At 39.3% G+C, this 13,430-nt stretch overlaps 1 long non-coding RNA gene across 1 annotated transcript; it reads left to right on the top strand.

The window, feature by feature from the left end:
- The first annotated feature begins 1,096 nt into the window (after positions 1–1,096).
- Positions 1,097–12,165, top strand: LOC308219617. Its single transcript, XR_013956538.1, has 2 exons — positions 1,097–1,671; positions 12,108–12,165. It is a non-coding gene; the product is annotated as an uncharacterized lncRNA (long non-coding RNA).
- Positions 12,166–13,430: the final 1,265 nt, after the last annotated feature.

The following is a 13,430-nucleotide window of genomic DNA, read 5'->3' as shown; positions in this document are numbered from 1 at the left end:
AACCATGGCCTCCATGTGTACTCAGGGAAAAGTTGCAATTCCTTGACTACAGGATCTGAAACTTTGTCATTAGTTATACCATACACTCATCTATCTCAGACCATTCTCTGTCACCCCGCCTTCAACTGTTCCCACATCACCCTTCTTTTGTGCACTCAGCTGGGGTGTGCAATAACTACCCTGCTGCATCCAGTGGCTTTAACAACTGTCCTCCCACAGCTAAACAACTGGTGCTTTGGCCCTTCATGTTCCTTGGGCTGCAGGATCTTCTGCTCTCAGCTCTGGACCCAACACAGTTGCAACTTTACCATGGTGTTCTTCACTGAGTATGCCACAGACCATGAATAAATGAGTTTATGAAAAACTTTTGAAATAATTCCATTTGTCATACGCTACAGTGCTTTTAAGTTACCTTGGAGGTGCTTTGAAAGTCTGCTGTAGGACCTATTAGTAAAAGACCATGGAAGTGTTTTCCTGGTACCACAGGTACCAGGCAACAGTGCATTCAAGTCATGTTAACTGCAAATGAAGCAATCAGAAATTTCCAAACTTCATGTATTTCACCACAAACCTTGTTCCTGAAAAGTCTAGAAAATAAACATGTAAATTTAGTTAACACTGCACCTATCTCTTCCATGTATTCCAGAATAAATGGCTAAATTTTCCCAGTCACTCAAAACAGGTGACTAACAGCAGAAAATATCTTGCTTTGCTCCCCTTTAGATCTCCTAAGCAATCATTTTCCCTGCTCCCTGAGCCCGTGGATCAGTGACAAATCCTCCAATATTATAACTGAGTTATATCTGTGGAGATGTCAGTGCCATTAGTAACTTATCTGCCGAGAACAACTAGCGTCTGTTTCCTTGTTCGGTTAAACAGTCTTGCCCTCATCCTACCTCAACATTTCCTGCACATAAAGATAAAGCTGGTGTCTATGCTTGCCAACAAACTGCTGTGATAAAAACCAATAGGAAAAACATAAAGCCAGCAACTTAAAACTTTTGGCTGCTCACTACAAAGACCTTTGGAATGCAAAGACTGTTCATTGCGAGAGGAATTCCAGGCACATGAACACAGGTTGGAAAGGACTTGCTACCTTCAGTCTTCTTGGGACTGACAAGAGATTATAAGGATGACATTTTAAGGAGGGAATTGTTTATTTGTGATAGAAACGGGAAAAACAAACCCTTGGTTACTTTTTGAACTATGAACAGGATTTAACAAGGCAGCTTTCAGAGACATTTCTCTTATCAAAATGTCTTGCAAAATCTGAGGGTGGAGAAATGGTTGGAGAACTCACAACTTTTCAGAACTACAGCTAAACAAGTGAAAATGCAGTCCAGGAACTGGCAGAAAACTGCCTTTCTGTGAGCAGGGAGTTGACTGAGAAACCTTCAAATGACCCAGGAATTGGTGAGAAAGGACAGGGAGATTAATGTGATTCCGAACAGACAAGCAGCCCTTATGGAAAACGTGATGCACTGGAGCTTCCCTCCCACTCTCTCCTTTCCTCGGCACCATTCTGCATCCTGAAGTGGCTCCGTCTCTGGATCCCCAGGCCTCCAGAGAGTCATCAGATTGGAAAAAACAGGTCCTCGAGGATCCAAAACACAGCTCCTTCTCCTAAGGCACTGACCACAGCAGTGCCCACCTCAGATCCCTCCAACCCAAGTAAGACTTTATTGCTGCAATAATATTGCTTTCAGCTCTTCAAATGCCTGAAGGGTCTTTAGGCAGAAAACCCACAGCCATAAACAGCTGTATTCTGTAATGTTCAGGGCTGTGGGAGCTGTCTGCATTGCACTGTCACTGATAAGTTCGAAACACAATATTTGCCCCATTTTCCTTTTTTTTTAACTTATAGTGCTCACAGTACGCATTCACCATTTTCCCATGTTTGTATCTTTGCACTTTGAGGGCTTTTTAAGAAAAAAAACAACTTTTTTTTTTTTTTTTTTTTTTTTTTTTACTTGTTGCTATAATTTTAGTTTGCATTTTATACCAATGGTTTGAAATGACTGAAAAATGTAGATTGTTTTAGACCCTTATTTGCAGGAGTTAAGATGTTTGTGACACACTCAGGGAGACAAGGGTCCAGTTTAATATCCTTTAAAAGCAATATAACCTGTACTGAAGAAAAGCACTCCACAAAATGAGTTAATGGGTGGTAAACAGCTCCAAATCATGCTAATTCTCCAAATCAGAATACCTGCATAGTCCAGGCAATGTCATCTTACCTGCTTCATCTAAGTGCATGTCCCAATGCCAGCCTGATATTCTCCAGCTAATTATTAAGTTAATTGTTGTTTATTGGTGTGGTTGTTGTTATTGTTGTTGTTTTTATTTAGTCAATATTTTATCAAGGAAGGTAGAGTATGTAGTCATCAAGGAGAAGATAAGACTAGTTGGCAGTCACTGTTACCCAATCATCCAGAGAGTTAAATTTGGTCTCTGGTACTGTTTCTGCCACCAAAGACCTTCCCACATAATGCCCAGGCACGCTTTAGGTAGCATAGTCTAGGGATGACCCCTTTTTCTGCTTTGGAGGGGTAAGAAAGCCCCACAGTATGAATGGGAGTCATGCCATGCCCAATGACCTCAGGGACAAATAATGGTCTTTGGCCCATATAATTTCCTAATACAGATGTTGTTCCTCTGCCCACAGTGGACTTGAGACCTCATTTTCATTAAAAATAGAGGAAGGAGCTGCTGTAGCCCTAGCACTGTGCATCAGATCATTACAAATCCTTCTGGAACTGCCTGATTAATCCTTTGTTATCCAGACTTTCTGCCAGCACCCTGTCACTGCCTCTCATCCTAATCCTGTGGCACAATCCCTTCCCATCAGGTAACACTCAGTTCGACTGCCCAGAACAGCAACACGCAGGGTGAGGTGTCTTCAAGACTGTGCTGTATGAGTGTTCAGTCTGGACTGGAAAGGCCTCTAAGTACCATGTAATAAATGTATGGACAGACTATTTCCCATCAGATACAAAAAATATACAGAGAAAGTCTGAGCTAAAAGGCTTTTGATTTTGGTGTCCTGAACTCAGAAGTTACAAAGTGAAGCAAAGTGACATTTACAACTGTCAGATGAAGTCAATACTACATGTTCTTTAATTGCAAAAAATTGAAATGAACTGAAGACTTATAAGATAGGTCTCCCATCTGGGATGAATCCCAGTTGATATTTAGGACCAGTATTGAAGCTGATTCCAGTTATCCCAAGCTGTATGTACCTCCTTTTTCTATTTGCATCACACCTTTCAGCCTACTCCAAAGATTAAAATGTTTTCCTGAAAGACCTTTCTAGAAATCAGTTTGCAAACTCATTCTCCTCTTGCTGGAACCATCTCAAAAGAGGAGTCACAGAGAGTCACACTGTTAAGGTGAAGCTTGGGCTTCAGAGAAGGTTTTGATCTTGTGGCCAAGGATTCTTCTGTCTCTTCTACCTGCTAAGTAGGAATAGTTTTTCACAATTCTCCACATTCTTGCCTTTTCCACTTGTTTCACTTATGTTTGTGTGCCAATCTTGCTTTTTTTTTATCCTGATCTCAGTTTTAAGCTCCTACCCAGCCAACTGCCAACTGCCACAGTTTAATGTTCGTGTAAGTCAATTTGCACAAAAGAGGGATCCCACTCTTTCTCCACATTCCAAGCATGCTCCTTCACCTATCCTTGACTGCAGTTGTCAGTTCTTCTCCCATATCCGAAAGCCTATGTATAGTACTAATTTCTGTGAGGAAGTCAGCTGCATTTTTTAGCATGGGACAAGAAATTAGTTTTCATAATTTTAAAAAACAATTGTTGTGTTTACCTAAGCTCTCCTAATATTATTTTGTTTCAAGCTAACACCCACCATCAAAAATCACAATGCTGGTTGTGACAGTTTAGAAAAACCATAAAGAAGTCAGAATAGTGCTAGTTTCTAGCAAACTTCTGAATTTCTCTTTATAAACAGAAGCTTGCACTTGTTTGAAGGACCCTAGGACTTCCATGCTTCATTTATGTCTTCTGTCCTACCAAAAGACTACCTCATCTACTGGAACAAAGGCCACATGCTGAAAGGAACACATCTATCTTCATGATGTATGTTTGGCTCACAGCCTGAAGACTCAGCTCTATATCTGGAGATGTTTCAATAGGTTTGGTGGAATGGTTGTTAAAATTGTCTGCCAAATCCTGAGCCAGCTGCTAAAAGCTGCCTCCAGCAAACATTGCTCCAGGTGGTTCTTGTCCTCACTCATTATTTTCAGAGCTTGCTCCTCCCTCTACTGACACCCACCTGTTTGTGCTTGGGTTTGGAGTCCCTGGGTGCACCCTGTGGCCCTATCTGCATTTGCAGTGCTCTCATCACCTCTGTTACTTTGGCCACACAGCCTTTGTGACCCCTTTGGCCCACCACTGAGTTTGAAGAAGGATGCAATCAAACCAGGTCCTTTGCTGGGAGGCAGCAGGCACTGGACTCTCTGAAGGGAGGACTTTTGATGCTTTCTATCCTTCAGGGCAAAGGAAAACGAGATAATTAAAACCAGTGAACTCAGGGAGGTGTTAGCTGCTGCCTCACACATTGGGTTTATAGGCTGAATCTTGTTCTCTTTAGGCTTCCAGATTTTTCTCAGTTACTATTTCTCCTGTCACATACTCACTGTTTCTTCTGTCATACACTCACTGCTTGTGCCTGCCCTTTGGAAAAACTTTTCTACAGTCCTGCACTTCATCAGTGTAATAATTATTTCAGTCTTCCCTGTTAGACATTGCAAGCTAGTGTGAGGCACAGGGAAGTGAAAGGAAGTCATCTTCTTAGTTTCAATATGCTTTGAATAAGGTATTTTTCCTTGATAAATCCTTTTTTTTTTTCCCTCTTCTTTCATTCACTGTGGTGTTCAATATGCGTGTGAGTGTTTGTGACTGTGTGTTTGTGATCTCCATCTCCTCGAATTTTAGTGCTGGGAAAGATACAAATTTGGGAGATAAACTCTAAAGACATCATCGATGAAGCATTGAAGCCAATTCCATGTTTTAATCCTGCATAAATTATCCTGGAACACAGCCCACATTTATGATGTGTGAGAGAACAGAAAAATAATGGGATTACTCAGAAGTTTCATATGATTATAAACATATGGTGCAGGATGGTATAAGAACAAAACATGCTAAGTGAAATATCATCAGTAAATGAAAGGTTAATAATGGAAAAAGTAAGTTTGGAACCTCATATGTGGCCTATTATCAAACACTACTGACATGAAAGAATTCCTGCAGAACTGTTAAAAGTGGACAGCTAGTAGTTTAATGACTGTAACAAGAAAACTTTAAGGCATTGGAAAGGAAACTATATGATTATAAAAGAACTCATCACATATTTAAGCCTCCTATGAAAAATGGTAGTTTTGTGCCTGAGGTTCCGGACTGGGACTCAGATCTTGATTTATTTCCCAGTTCTGCTACAGATTTCCTCTGTGACCTTGGGCCAGTTACTTTGGGAGAAACATGTTAAAGCTCCTAAATGACTTATGAATCCAAGCCCCTTTTCCAGAAGAGTCATAGCAGCAGATTCACAAAAGGGCAAGCATGTAGGAATGCTGACCATAGCCAGGGCTACCCACAAAGCGACGGTGTGCTGCCCTAACACTTTCCAGTTCTGAGCACCAGCAGCCCCAGAGGAGATGGCTGTCTTCTGAAAAGGGATAGTAAATGAGCAGAAGATGGTATGGGAGGGATCAGCTGGTACTGTGGAGCAGGCAGTCTTAGGACCTGCTCCCTTTCATGGTTTCCAGATTCTGCTCATTACTGGGAGAGGCTCCAGCGTGATGCCTGGATCTGTGCAGACAGAAGATGTCAGGAATTACATGACAGGCTTACCCTGAGAAACACAGGGTCTCCTGGCTATTGGCATCCTGCTTGGGTCAAAAAAGAAAGAACCAGGAACAATCATCTTTCTCAAGTGCAAGTGGTTTTGATGTAGAAAACCTGCCACTTGGTTAGCTGCCCACCAACATCACTCAGCCTCAGAGCTCAAACATCCTTCCCAAAAGTCCAAGGGAAGTGGAAAGAAAGACGGGCAGGGGCATGTCATCCTCTCCTACCCCCAATCTGTGAAGCTGAACTTCAGCTGAACTACTGCTTTGCAGTAGCAAAACTGCAGACCTCCCTCTTCTTGCTTAGATCTTTGGGCTTCAGTATCTGGGTTAGGAATGAAATAAGTGTTTGTTTGTCTGCCAGTGCAGGAATTAGCTTCCTAAGGAAATTTACATAGCAACCAAGCAAGCATGTAAACTTGAAGCACCTAAGTGTTGTCGCCTCCAGCTTTCAGAGAGCTTTGAAAAATGGACCCTTTTTGCTGCTCCCAGCTTGTGAAGTAGAAATAGCAATAGCAGAGTATTCTTTGTCTCCCTTATCCTGTATTAGTCCATGCTGTACATAGTCTCAAAACTCACACACAAAATAGGAATGCAAGAAGTAATAAACCTGTAATGTAGGTAGGAGAGCCAAGGATGGATATTCATTCTTGTTTTCCATATGCTATAGCAATGATAAAAGGATTTTACAGGCATCTCTTCCTCCGCCTTAATATGTAGTATGGTCATAACTCAGAAAGTGCTTTGGACAGGATTCACAAACTGCTGTGTCTGTGTAAAGTCAGTTGAAAGTAAATAACTTACTTTCTGCTTCAGTCTCTTGGATATCTCCATTTGCCGTGGTTTGTTTCATTCTGCATGGAAGTATATGAAGCTTAAGATATGTAATAGATCACAAAGGTGAAGAATATTAGGTTTCTGAGAATCAAAATGTCCTAGCAGAGAATCTCCCTTAAAAGCATATATTTTGTTGTCTGTGGTTTTGGCATAAGCAAAAATTCTATACAAAGCACATGAAAAAATGTAGTAAAAGAGGGTAGAGGTGGATGTTTATCATTCAAAATGAAATGTTTTAGCAATTAATGTTTGCTGACAGGAGTGGGCAAGTACAAAGAAATTCAGAAACCTCAAGGTAAATATTTTCGCTGTCACCAAAACATTTTCAACTTATGAGTCTCCACCTACATCTACTGCTCTCTTAGCAAAGCCAAGGAAGTCTGATCTTCCTGCTAGCTGTGCTTGATGCACTAGAGGAAAACTATTATGAGTATTGACTGCTGCAAATTTACATTTCATCAAAATCGAGAGTAGGAATAATTTCATACATGTAAGTAGCTGAAGTCTTGGTTAATAGGTTAGGTTCCACATTCAGAAAAGAAAGTTTCTGTCACTGTGACCTTTTGTGTCTGCTTTTATAATCAATGTGATCAAAGCAGTCCTCCTGTCATGGGACAGGATTCCCTTCTGGAATATTTCCACAAGACTGGAGACAGCTGTTGCAAAAAACATATTTTAAAAAGCTGCAGGAAATCTGTCTGTAACTGATGCTTTTCCCAAGTTTTAAGTCTTGAAAGAATCTTTCTGTTTCCTGTAAGTACATGTCTCTTTTCATCTGGTACATCTGCTTATAGAGGGGAATCCTTTCAGTGTGAGTTTTTCACTGATGTTTGTCTAAAATCACTTTGGTTAAAATTATCTTTTTCTGAATCTGTTTGCTAATGTATTTGTCTGTGACAAGCTACCATTGAGTCATAAGCTTCTAGGTCAAGGGGGTCATTATGATCATCCCATCTGACCTTGGGTATAAGACAGCACAGTTTCAGTTGTTCCTATAGATATCCTGTGGCTTCTGGCTAACATGCTCATACTTCAAGAGGGACAGATTTTCTGGGGATTAGGCTGCCCCTACTAGGACTACAAAAAACCAGGGAAACAGCTGAGTAGTTCGGGTGACTCCTTCTGAATGTCCTGGTTGTGTCACATCTGTGTTCTACATGATTATTTCTGAAAATTAACTAGTCCCAGTTAATTTTAGTCCTAAATTAGTCCCAGTTAGTCCCTAATTAGTCCCAGTTCTAACTAGTTGCAGATAATTTTCCATTTATTCTTTCTGAAAAAATTGCTGTCTGTAAATTACCCAGCAGCACCATAGGAAGTGCAAGGATACTGAAAACACTGGTTTTGTGTCACGGTTTTATAGTGCAGCCAAAACTGGTGTCATCTAAGCATTGGTCTGTGGCAAGATACACTGATGTGGTTCCAGGAAATTTATATGTAGTAAAATCACACAGCGTGTGAAAAAGCACAGGTTCCCTGCCTGTGGGCTGGCCATCTCTTTTCACAGCTCAGTGAAACTCCATCTCTTTCTTCTGTTGTTGGCAGTATATTGCTATTCCTTCACTCCCGCAGTTTGGAGGTAAATGATGATCCTTCAGGACAGATCTCTGCAGTTTTGCTCCATGCTTCACTGAAGCATAAAATGCGGTGTACATTGACTCCATTGCTGTGGTTTTCTTTCCAGGCACATAGCTGCATACTCTTCCCAGTGCAGCATCCCAAATCTGTGGGAACTCTGAAAAGAGTTTACCAGTCTAAAGAGCTTTGTGCCCAAAACTTGCATACCAGAACCATTTTGCAGTGAACAGAGTTCAGAGTTATTTGCCCTATGAAGCATTTCACAGGCTGTTGAGCACTCTCACCAGTACATCATAAGCTTTCTGTTTTGACATCCTGAGCCCTCTCCTTACATGTCCTCCACTATCTCCAAACTCTGCATTTCCTTCCATTTTTATCTCTTTTCTGTGACAATACAGTAAAGAAAGACTGTTGCCAAATTTGCGTACTTTACACTTAATAATTCTAAGTTCAAAATCTGTGGTGATAAAAACGGCATATATGTTTTTAATTTGACCTGATGGATAACAATGTCCTAGGGTCTTTCAGCACTCCCTAGTAAGAAGTTCTTACTGCAGCCTTATTTTCTGTTTATGAGAGGTAAATCACATCTATTTTAGTCTCTATTTCTAAATCTCAATTTATTTGATTCAGAAAGACTGAAGAGCTTTCCTGTCTCTCAAATTTAAATAATTAAGTCTGTTCATAGATTAATTTTCCATAGTCTGTGGACTCCTCTAATAAGGTCTTGTATTGTAGGTTCTTCTTCAAAAAGAATGTAGAATAGTTTTAAGTGGCTGAACTGTGATTAACCTGTGGGTCTACATGATTGACAGAAACATTCATCTTATCCTATTTTCAAATGAAGGTTCAGACCCTGTTGGAAAGCTATACTTTAAGAACAAGCTATTGGCCTTATTTCAGATATAACCAAATAATGTAACAGTATTAATCAGGTCAAATTTCCTGATGCATAAAAATAGTCAGTTCATAAGATTTTTGCTTTTTTTTTTTTTTTCTTGTTGTTGTTGTTGTTGTTTTCCAGTTCTGTAACTGTGAAAGAGGTGGTATAGATTTCAGATAATGTGAGTAGAAGGCAATTAGGGAAAAGAGAATCCCAGATTTTAAGTGCATTACAGTCTCTTTAGAAAATAGGCCACCCGAAAAGTTTTCAGAACTAATTGTTTCTGAAAGTGGAATGGCTATTACTTACTGCCACAGGGTCCTCTGATCTTCCTGTGACTCTACATGAGTCTGTTTATTAATGTTTGCTTTAAAAATGGAGCCCTTCTGGCCTTTTTTTTTTTTTCTTTTTTTTTTTTTTTTTTTTCCTGATGTTCTTAGTACTTAGCATAGTAAAGACTGAAAAACAAACGAAATTATCTGTGACTAATATTTTAATCCAGAGCCCTGGAATTCCTTGTGCACAATTTGAGCTGTTGCACAGCAGGCTGACTGCAGACATGGCATCTCTGTGCTTCTCAGGGACCTATTGGATCTATTTCTGAGAGCTACCTGTTCTGTAAAGGTTAGTGTATGTAGGAGAGGTTTTAACAGCTTTTCATTGCAATTTCACCTAATAATTCTTTCCCAACACTGAGTGTGGATTCAGAGAACATTAATAAATGTAAATACTGAATGAAACACATGGATAAGTATGAAATCCTACAAACACTGAAAAGAAACATATTAACAGGTAGATATATTTGCCTTACAGAAAATACCTTGTGTTTTCCCAAATTTTCACAGTTCCCTTAAGAGTCCTAGTATGTATCTGTTCAAAGCTTCTCTCCAGAGCAACAACTCCCTATTTGTATTTACTTTATTTTGCACACAGGCAATGGAGCCCATGCAATGTGAATTTTAGGAACTTAACAAACCAGTCCTCCTAAATAAAGTGATTAAGTTACCATTTCATCAGTTGAGAGGCTTCCTTTAAATTCAAAGGAGTGAGAGTCTGTATTTGAAAGAATAGGATAGAGCATTGTCTTAACTCCATATACCTCTCTAAAGTGGTCTTGAAAAATCGCTTAGGAACTTAGCTGTCTCTGATGTATCTGTCACAAAGACTTCTCTGTTTGTCACTGGGCTGTACATGACAGGAAAAGATCACATTATGGGTTTGTTCAAAACGTTTTTCTCTGCCTGATTCTTGCACCTAGGTAAGTCTGGGATATCATGTTGAGAAGAGGTTTTATAAGTGATGTCCTAAGAAAGATCAGTGGTGTGCCTGATGTGCTAATTCTTGAGGTACTGAAATACAAGTTTATGCTTTGTGTCTTCAACAAAAAAGGTTGAATCCTGTCCTATGGTGTTCACACCAGCTCCACTAAAAAGTCTTGGATAAGAGTTCTCTGAAATCAGAGAAAGCATAAGTGTCCTATACATACAAACAAGCATTTTGCAAATAGAAACAGCATGCAACAGTGGATATATAGCTCATCTGAACAATAAAGACTACGCAAAGCGCTGTATCTAGTGCACAGTTTTCCTCAAGTCTTTGCAATGTGTCCCCATTTTTTCCTACTTCTTGCTTAGCTAAAATACATTTTAAATTTGCACGATGGGGATTCTGACTGTGAAATGGGCTTTAAGCAATCTTCATTGGCAAAACATCCAAAGAAAAGTACGGTGGGAGAGTGATTAATCTTGTGGGCTTTACATGCCCCCTGGTGGAAAGCCCTCAGTGTAGCTGTAAGGACTAAATGCAAAAACATCACTTGTAAACAGATGTGTGGTTCATGAAATGCATTCTCATTTGAGGCACTGCACTGTTATCGGTGTATAGCCCATGAATAAGAACACACAAGATCCCAAGTTATAGACGAGCACCTGGACTCATTTAAGTGCTGCTAACATGATGTACATTGCTCGTACGATATAAACTGCTGGCCTAAAATTTCTTGCAGGCAAACGATGCCAAGCTCTTAATATATATAAAATGAACTCTAGTAACTTAAGCAAAATAATCACAATTTTCCCCACAGTCTTTCCAGGATTTCAATCTGGAGGGTTTCGAAGGATACACAATACCTTGTTACAAACCATATAATGTTTTAAAAAGTATCCAACTGACAACCTTGGCTAACATTGTATCTTCTATCTAGATTACTTCAATATGTCATGTCCATATCACTCCACTCTGTCCATGGTCCCAATGCCAAGGATTTCTGTCTTGTCCAATCTTTCCATCTGGAAGCAATGAGCTTAATATTCTGGCTCTACCCCCATAAAAGCTATGTCACAGGAAAGTAGCAGTCTTACGAACTGTTGTATACCCTGAAGACAAATTTGAGATCCACATAGCTTCTCAAAGTTCTACTCAGATTCACTTAAAGACAAGTTTTCCACTCTACTCCCATAAGACCTCCAGCATACCATAACACTGTAAGAGGGATTTGACAACCATTTATGCTTAAAACCTGTCCTAGACATGTCAAAGGGCTGTGTTTAACAGATAATGAAGGGCTAGGATGTTCCTTTGGGGCAAAACACATTGTGTTGCAAGATTTGCTATTAAGAGGCTGTTCTTTTCATTGTGATTCCTCTGAAAGCCTAAAACAAAGAGAAATAGAAGTTCTTTGTTTTCAAGTCTTTTCTCATCTAGTTTAAAGCCAAGGCAACTTATCTAGGAGCTCATTATACCTAGGGAGAAAACGATGAGGCAGGTATTGCCCATCAGCTTGAGCTGTAGCTCTGATTCAACATTCATCAGCACAGCCTGGCAGCCAAGAGCAAGGGCAGTGCTACCTTTTCTTCTGGGTGGAGGAATGGAGACCCGTTCTGAGGAGAGTTGCTTTAAATCTCTTTTCTTTTAATTTTCTTTTTTTTTTTTTTTTTTTTAAATCGCAGGGTGAGAAGGGAGGGACATCAATCTGAACAAAGGCTTTATAAGTGATGTCCTAAGAAACATCAAGAACTGCCATAACACTGACTGTAAGTTGTTTTCATTTTCTCATGAGCCATTTTTTTTATTCCCTTTTCTAGTATTATCAGCAGTTTGGAAAACTGGAATCCTGAGCCAATATGTGACAGTATTCCTCAGGCACCTCACCCGGGCTGCATAAATTTACAGAGGGAAACTTATCTCACCTACCTTAGGCACCTATTTTTGGCTGGGATGAATCTTCCATTGGAAGTGCCTCTCTCCCCACCGTAACCATAGACAAAGACAGCCTTGAAATAATATCTAAATAACCAAAATAAGGCAATACCAGTCCAATTTTTTGATGCCAGAATTAAAACCAGAACTTGTTGAGTCAACTTTTAGGTCTCTTTTATTCTTACACCACTATAAGAACTCATTTTCTAATTCCTTGACTGTTTTAGCTGAATTTAAATTGAACTTATTAGCATTTAATTGAAACTTCATTCAATACCTCTCAAAATAGAAATCAATTTTAAGAATTACTTACTCTGCAACAGGAAAATGTGCAGATACAAGTGAATTAATTGCATGTTCTTAGAATCACTACTATATTCTTGCTGGCCAGAAAAAAGATGAAGAATTGAAAAATGCAGTTGTTCTGAAACCAAATGCTTTGCCCGACCCTATTAGATTTGCTGAAATAAATTTTGGCAGATAGGCATATTCTGACATTGCCAAAATGTCCTGTTTTACAATTTTGGAACTGGGTATCTAATATTTCTTTTCAAAATAGTTTTTCATGTTTAATGTTCTTATGATGTGTTTCATTTTGTGTTCTCAATACAATTAAAAAGTCAACCATAATCAAAAGTTTCTGAGACATTTCAGCTGATACAACACATTTTTTTAAAAACTTTCTCTTCCAAATAATTTCGGAATTTTCAGAAGTTGTGCCTAACTGGCCTAAGATCAAATTTGAAAATCCTCTGCAAATTTATTTTCTGTGTAGATTTGATTTATTGTTGATATTCCACCAAAAGTGTGTCAACCATAAACCTCTTAAAGAGCTGAAAGGAAAAGAGATTCACTGTTCCTCAGAGAGGACTTTACACTTACTGGGCCAGGACTTAAAATCCGTTTCCACCACTGCAAGACTACCCAGTACCAAAACACTTTTCTTCAAGTGAAGCCGAGGAGAAATTGGTGGTAATTTTTATGTCAACTTGCACAATTTAAAGTGTTTAGAGGATATAAGATAAAATATTATAATCTCTGAAAATACAGCTGTTAGTTTATAACATTAAAAT

Source organism: Psittacula echo (genome assembly GCF_963264785.1).
Source record: "Psittacula echo genome assembly, chromosome: 4".
Taxonomy (NCBI): domain Eukaryota; kingdom Metazoa; phylum Chordata; class Aves; order Psittaciformes; family Psittacidae; genus Psittacula; species Psittacula echo.
Note: the sequence above shows the minus strand (reverse complement) of the source record. Positions and strands in the feature narration are given on the sequence as shown.